This window comes from Grammomys surdaster, unplaced genomic scaffold (genome assembly GCF_004785775.1).
Source record: "Grammomys surdaster isolate TR1022 unplaced genomic scaffold, NIH_TR_1.0 544, whole genome shotgun sequence".
Lineage (NCBI taxonomy): Eukaryota > Metazoa > Chordata > Mammalia > Rodentia > Muridae > Grammomys > Grammomys surdaster.
In genome coordinates this window covers 95956-104558 of record NW_021604963.1, presented here as the reverse complement: position 1 = coordinate 104558, position 8603 = coordinate 95956, and the positions used below count along the sequence as shown (strand labels likewise).

The window sequence follows — 8603 nt, the reverse complement described above, 5'->3', positions numbered from 1 at the left end:
ACAGGACCAGGCAGGGGAGGAAGGGAAGTGGAATTCCGGAGGGGCGGGGTTTGGGTAGCTGCTGTGCCCTGAATGTCCCTGGCTCCCAGATGTGTCTCTGGGGCTTAGGGAGTGAGATGGAGTTCTTACTGGCTGCTCTGAGTGCAGTGGCTCCTCTAGGATGACTCAGGAGTCAGTGTCTCCACAGTACAGTAGCAGACCAACTCTGTGTCTGCCCCAGCCCACAGGACCAGGCAGGGGAGGAAGGGAAGTCAGCCCTAACTTTCTTAAAATGAGTCAGAAGATCAAGGTGAGAAACAGTCTGTCCCATGGCATCCATCACAGTCCAATACAAGTAAAGACCTAACAACGCAAGAAACAAAATAGACAAGCACAAAATGGCCACTCCAAGACTGAAGACAAAAATGAATCCAAAGACGCAGACTCACAGATTCACAGACTCCCACTTCAGAAACCAAAAGCAGCTGATCATGAAGCTCTCCGTTTTTTAACCAAAAACTCCTCCAACTGATGGGTGGATACCTCATTCACTCTGGAGTCAGAAATGACTTCCTGACTCCTAGAGCTGTAAGCCTCCAGCACGTCTGCTCTTAGCTACTCCTTGTCACTTATACAGACACCTTGAGACTTTTTCAAAAGCAAAAGCAGTACACAATACACAAAGACATTAGACACTTGCCTGGCCAGTTCCAGACCCTCAGGGCTGGGGGTCCTGGAAGTCTGGGGAACTTACGTTTTCTTAGCCCACTCTGTTGTTATCAACTAGCTGCAGCTGCTGTGTCTATTTTGCAACATCCAGGGACATTTAATCATTTTTCTCAGACCTCAAGGAAGGGAGCCATGCCTCTCTAAGGGCAAGTTAACTTAGAATGGAGTCTTAAGAACAAAATGGTGTTTATTCTGCTACCTCAGTCCCTTCACAACAAACTTCTTTTTCTGGGTTGGTTCTACTCCCTGTTAGCATCATTTCTCAAGAGATATCCTATGGCTCTGGCATGTCAAAAATCTTGGAGTTTCCAAGGCAACTCCAACGTTACAGCTTCTTGTTCGAATGTCTGTTTTTTTTTTTTTAACATGACCTTCTGGATTCCTCCAAAGGGCTGGCATCACTTTTCCAGCTGTGCCCTCTGTAGCATTCTAAGCTCAAGTTTGATCTACTCCTCTGCTGTTGCTGTTCTTAGTGATCATTCCATGGTACTGGCATTTCCAATACACTGGGGTCTTCTGCTGCAAATAGGCTTTACCAATAGCCTCTCATAGGCTCTCTTCATGGTGCCAAGCCTCAAATCCTTTGAATGTCTCCTTCAGTCCTGGGTAATCAAATGTACCTTCACCAATGGCCTTCCATGGCCTCTCACAGTGCCAAGCTTCAGCTGCTCTTCATGACACCTTAATGCTTTCAAATCCAGTATTGATTGAATGACTCTTACACATTACCAAGCAAAGCTGCAGCATGAGGTACAACCTTGGCTATCTATGGAACACATCATCTTTTGTGTTCTCAGAAAACACTTACAAGAAGATTTCACCTCAGAGATGCAAGTCTGTCTTAATCACAACTAATTTCTTAGCTCCAGCTAACCAGAATCAATTGTCCCAGTAGTCCCTTCTATTTTTCACTCTAAAGCCTTCTGGCTGAAGCTGCCATATTCTGCTGCTTTGGGGGGCTGTAACATGTAGCCCCCCTTATTCTATTACCAGATTTCTGTTTCTTGACTCCCTCTCTGCTTATGCCTGGCTTTCCTGGAACTTGCTCTGTAGATTGACTTGAACTCTGCATGGCTCTGTCCCCTGTAATGATGGGATTAAAGGTGTGTGGCATCATGACTGGATTTAAGTGTTTCTTCACCTAGAAACTTCTTTGTTGCCTAGAACTCAGAGAATTGTTTGGTTTTGTTTCCTGGAATTAAAGGTATGTACCACCATATCTGTGTCTAAACTTAGATACAAACCCCTTAATCTGTTATCTCCTAGATCACAAGATTCAGCTCCCTTTCACATCCTGGTGTCCTTTTAACACTTGAACCATATATTTTATATTTTTTATTTCTAAGCTTGCTACACTTGTTCAAAATGCTCTTCAGGAGACTTAGCCACAGAACAAAGTCTCTGCTGGACTTTTTTTTGAGACTTCTATTGTCAATGCAATTAATATAAAGCTCTTCACCTTAGCCTCAGGTAGACTTTTTAGACAAGGGCAAAAAGTAATCACATTCTTCACCAAAATATCACAAAACAGTCTCTATGACACATATGCCCAGTTTTCGAGTCCCCAGAAGATCTGGTGGGACCACAATTCTGATGTAAGCATACGAGAGTTTTTATTTGAGTTTGGACTTGGGTCACAAACCTCCCTGTACAACAGGTTAGAAAAGTGATGCTCAGGTCTAGGGGCTAAGGGTTTATACAGACAAATAATTGCAAGCTGGGGCTTTCAATCATGGTGCCACATGATTGGGTAAAGGAATGTTAACCTTTAAACTGATTGGTGCCTAGTGTTTGTTCAAACCACAAGGAGACACCACACATCTAAAAGGGGCATCTTGACTTGGGAATGATTAATGTTTTCTTTTTTTTTTTGATTAATGTTTTCTTAACTCATCCTGTTATTGTGACCAGTTTCTCCTGTTATTGTAAGCTGGCCATAGCTATTTTGTCTATTTTTGACTGCTGGGAACATTTTGTGGTCTCTTTCCCAGAACCTAAGGTTGGGGGCCATGTAACTCTAAGGACAGCAGCTTAAAATGGAGTTTAGAGGACAACATGGAGTCTGTCCTGTTGCTTTGGGCTCTTCATTCCTCCATTCTACTAGTAGCTTTAGAGAGCAATTTTAGGCTCTTTGAGATCTGGGTTGTCTGTGCTAATTTGTTGATAATGTGACCTCATCACCATCAATTGAATAGTACCCAATTTCTGTCTTATAATAAATAAAAGCTTATTTATAATGCATGGTGAAGGGAAAGAACTCACACGTCGGTGGCGGCTCAGGCCCACGCGCAGGATAGCAGTGGTGGCAGAGTCCCCGGAGCATCTGAACCGGGACACAGCGTGGACCATGGCTTCGGGGGAGGGAGTCTCGTAACCAGAGACTTTTCCTGTGGCTGAGTTTTCCCACATACATGAGAAAGTCCCACGTCCCAGGAGACACGTGGAATCGAAGAGATGAATGCCAGGAGGAGCTTTCCATGGGGAGTGGGAAACAGGAGGGGCAAGGGAGGGGAAAACTTAATTAGCTATACCCCCTGGGCTTTAGATAATTCATTAATATGTAAATCTAATTCTTGTCTATTTTGCAGCACTACCTCAGCTAGAGAGTCTGTGTTATGCTCCAAGTTCGAAGGTGGATATCTTCATCTATTTCTGCCTTTAGGCTATTGTAATTCTTTTTCTGTAATGTAAATGCAGCTATTCCAGTGCCTGCTCTGGCTACTCTTGCCCCTAGAATTAAAGCTAAGGTTAAAAAGATGGGTTCCCTTGTCTGCCTAATGAGATGCATACCCTACCTTCAACATGCCCTACCAAAGCTCTTAGTACTATCTCTTCTGAATAATACGTTACATGGGGTATTAACTGAACCAAAAATTAGAGCCCTTTTGGGGCAGAGGAATTAAGAACTTCTCCATGCACACAAAGGGTCAGTCCTGTTGAACAGGCCCACCATACTTGTTCTGGGACAACAATCCATTTGGAATGAACTGTGTGAATGATATGAGTGTAAGGGTGTTGATGCAACAGGGACACCTTCCCCAGACAGATACCTTGTCCCAATATAATCTGAAAGGGTTAAATCTGGACCTTCCTGTGACCATCTACACTCAGTATCCCATTCAGTCACATTATATTCAGCTATTAATCTAATGCTTTTATAAAAGGGAGTGTCTAGCATTATAACACAACCAGCGAGAGGTGGTAAGTTCTGGCTTGGAAACATTCAGAATTTGAAAGGTTTTTAATGTCGTTGACCAGAGGGCATCTGCTGGTTCTGTGTACTCCAGAAAAAGTTCTAGAACTGAGGGTCCCTGTGATTGGGTAACTGGGGGTAATGCATTCATTAATCTGGAGGATGGGGTCAACACAGATTTAGGGTTTGTCAAAATCTGATTTGGGCCTACAGCTTCTGGTGGTTGGTTTATAATTGGCCTTATCAAGAGCCTAACTGTAAAGAGTAATCTGGGATTGCTACCTCCAGTAATATGGAGCTGAAGGTTGCACAACTTTCCAGCCTCCTATCCTTTAGCTTGTTTTCCTTTGTCAGTGAACTTGAGTAAAATCTGAAGTTATCTCCCTGCCAGAAAACTGTAATAAAGTCTTCCTTTGACACACTTCACTCCATGTTCCCAGTGACTGATGTTTTATATCCCCAAGTACCACAGTAGAATTGATCAGGACCCCCATATGTGGCAGTTCTTCCCCCCATCCCCAGACATATGTAAAAAGTCTTCCACTGATATTTGGGATATGAATTTTGTGGAGTCTGTCAGGTGTTGGGCCATGAGTTATCAGCTAGCTGGCTTGAAACAAAAGTCAAATCTGGAAACCAGTATGTTCCAAGCAGCTCCTTTGTACAACCTAGTTGGGCAAAATAGTCAGTCTTATGATTTTTAATTACCCAGATTAAGTCAAAAGGCTGATGTGGGTTGGGGGCTACAATACATACAGTTACAAAGACTGTAGGCTCAAGACAGAGTTAATTTTAACTTGATAGGGTTGATGCTCTTTTGAACTTTCCATTCCAGTGATGCTGGAGTCCAGTGATCCTCCTTAAGGGAGAATGGACCAGCTGGTCTGGTGTGAGTGTAGTGTACTAGGTGGCAATCCCATCCATTTTAATGGCAGTTAGAAACTAATAAGATCAACAAGATGGTTGGTGTATATGCATTGATGTACATGTCTGTACACAGAGACAGCTCTGGAACTGGCTGGGACTTAAATGTCTATATACAGCCAATAACACTTATTGAGTACAAAATTCTGATGATTTGTTGTTGCTACCACCGTTTAAGATGGCATGTATGGAATTTGATTATGTGATCAAACTAACCTCTAAAGAAAGACAGTTGTGGTTGCCTGGAGGCTTCAGCTCTGCACCCAACCCCCCCAAATCTAGAGGAGGCTTGACTCCCAGGAATTCCAACACACCCAGGAGTGTAGCTGAGAAAGTCACAACCACCCTGTCCCCCCAAACAGGGAGTAATTTGGGACCTGCTGTGACACACGACAAGACCCTTCCTGTCTATGCCTGCCTGCACCTGTAGCAGCCCTAAGGCTCCAGCTCTGCACCCAACCCCCTAAAACTCAGAGGGTGCTGGACTCCCAGGAGGTCTAACACATAGGAACATATGATAATAGGATCACAGGATCTTAGGAGCTTGGGTACACCAGGATTTCAGGATCACAGAAGCAGCCTGACTCCCAGGAACTATCACAACCAGGGTCTCAGGATCATAGGATCACAGAGAGAGCTGAACCCTGAGGAGATATAACACAGCCAAGATAACAGGACAGATAGGCCCCAATCAGAGATAGTGAGTGAAGGTAGCACTAGAAATAACCAGATATCAAAAGGAAAGCACAAGAACATAAGCAGCAGAAACCAAGGTAACTTCATATCATCAGAACCTTGTTCTTCCACAAGAGCAAGTCTTGAATATCCGATGACAACAGAAAAGCAAGATTCAGATTTAAAATCACTTCTCATGATGATGATAGAAGACTTTAAGAAGTATATAAATAACTCCCTCAAAGAAATACAAGAGAACACATGTAAACAAGTAGAAGCCCTTAAAGAGGAAACACAAAAATCCCTTAAAGAATTACAAGAAAACACAACCAAACAGGTGAAGGAATTGAACAAAACCATCCAGGACATAAGAATGGAAGTAAAAACAATAAAGAAATCAAAAAGGGAGACTACTCTGGAGATAGAAAACCTAGAGATCAGGAGTCATGGATGCAAGCATCACCAACAGAATGTAAGAGATAGAAGAGAGAATCTCAGGTGTAGAAGATACAATAGAAAACATGAACACAACTATCAAGGAAAACAAAAAAATGCAAAAAACTCCTAACCCAAAACATCCAGGAAATCCAGGACACAATGAGAAGACCAAACCTAAGGGTAATAAGGTACAGAAGAGAGTGAAGATTCCCAAATTAAAGGGCCAATAATTATCTTCAACAAAATTATAGAAGAAAACTTCCCTAACCTAAAGAATGAGATGCCCACAAACATACAAGAAGCCTACAGAATGCCAAGTAGACTAGACCAGAAATACCACCTGTCACATAATAATCAAAACACTAAATGCACAAAACAAAGAAAGAATATTAAAAGCAGTAAGGGAAAAAGGCCAAGTAACATATAAAATCAGAGACCTATCAGAATTACACCAGACTTCTCACCAGATACTATAAAAGCCAGAAGATCCTGCACAGATGTCGTATAGATGCTAAGAGAACACAAATGCCAGCCCAGGCTACTATACCCAGCAAAATTCTCAATCACTATAGACAGAGAAACAAAGATATTCCAAAAAAAACCAAATTTACGCAATATCCTCCCACAAATCCAGCACTTCAAAGGATAATTAATGGAAAACTTCAGCATTAAGAGGGAAACTACAACCTAGAAAAAGCAAGGAAGTAATCTTCCAACAACCCCAAAAGAAGATAGCCACACAAACAATGCCACTGCTAACAACAAAAATAACAGGAAAAACAATCTCCTTTGCTTAATATCTCTTAATATCAATGAACTCAATTCCCCAATAAAAAGACATAGACGAACAGACTGGATACTCAAACAGGACCCAGCGTTTTGCTGCATACAGGAAACCCACCTCAGTGAGAAAGACAGACACTACTTCAGAGTAAAAGGCTGGAAAACAATTTTCCAAGCATATGGTCCTAAGAAAAAATCTGGAGTAGCCATTCTATTATCAAATAAAATTGACTTTCAACTTAAAGCTATCAAAAAAGATAAGGAAGGACATTTCATACTCATCAAAGGAAAAGTCAGCCATCAGGAACTCTCAATTCTGAGCATCTATGTGCCAAATGCAAGAGCACCCACTTTCGTAAAAGAAACTTTACTAAAGGTCAAAGCACACATTGCACCTCACACAATAGTAGTAGAAGACTTCAACACCCCACTCTCAGCAATGGGCAGATCATAGAAATAGAAAATAAACAGAGATACAGTGAAACTAACAGAAGTTATGAACCAAATGGATTGAACAGATATCTATAGAACATTTCATCCTAAAACAAAAGAATATATCTTTTTCTCAGCACCTTATGGTACCTCTTTAAAACAGACCATATAATTGGTCACAAAACAGTCCTCAACAGATACAAAAAGTTTGAAATAATAATCCCTTGCATTCTATCAGATCACCACAGACTAAGGCTGGTCTTTAATAATGACAAAAACAATGGAAAGCCCACATTCACATGGAAACTGAACAATACTCTAACCAATGATGACTTGGTCAAGGAAGAAATAAAGAAATTAAAGACTTTTTAGAATTTAATGAAAGTGAAGACACATCATAGCAATACTTATGGGACACGATGAAACCAGTGCTAAGAGGAAAACTCATATCTCTAAGTGCTTAAAAAAAGAAACTGGAGAGAGCACACACTAGCAGCTTGGCAACACATCTGAAGGCTCTAGAACAAAAAGAAGCAAACACACCAAAAGGAGAAGACAGCATGAAATAATCAAACACAGGGCTGAAATCAACCAAGTAGAAACAAAAAGAACTATACAATGAATCAATAAAACCAGGAGCTGGTTCTTTGAGAAAATCAACAAGATTGATAAACCCCTAGGCAGACTAATCAGAGGGCAGAGAGACAGTATCCAAATTAATAAAATCAGAACTGAAAAGGGTGACATAACAGAAAACAAGGAAATTCAAAAAAATCATCAGCTCCTACTACAAAAGCCTATACTCAACAAAATTGGAAAATCTTGATGAAATGGATAATTTTCTAGACAAATACCAGCAACCAAAGTTAAATCAGGCCCAGATAAACTATCTAAACAGTCCCATAACCCTGAAAAAATAGAAGGAGTCATTAAAAGTCTCCCCACTAAAAAAAGTCGGGGACTAGATGGTTTTAATGCAGAGTACTATCAGATTTTCGAAGAAGACCTAATACCAATTCTCTATAAACTGTTCCACAAAATAGAAACAAAAGAAACACTACTCAATTCATTCTACAAAGCCACAATTACACTCATACCTAAGCCACACAAAGACCCAACAATGAAAGAGAATTTGAGACCAAACTCTCTTATGAATATCGATGCAAAAATACTCAAAAATATTCTCGCAAACTGAATCCATGAACACATAAAAACAATCATCCACCATGATTAAGTAGGCTTTATCCCAGGAATGCATGGATGGTTTAATATATGGAAATTCATCAATGTAATTCACTATATAAACAAACTCAAAGAAAAAAACAAATGATCATATCACTGGATTCTATGAACGCATTTGATAAAATTCAACATCCCTTGATGATAAAAGTCATGGAAATATCAGGAATTCAAGGTCCATACCTAAACATAGCAAAAGGAATATACATCA

At 40.8% G+C, this 8603-nt stretch overlaps 1 pseudogene; it reads right to left on the bottom strand.

The window, feature by feature from the left end:
- The window catches only part of LOC114633166, a 56914-nt pseudogene extending 53857 nt beyond the window's left edge, over positions 1–3057 (bottom strand).
- Between the last annotated feature and the right edge of the window lie 5546 nt (positions 3058–8603).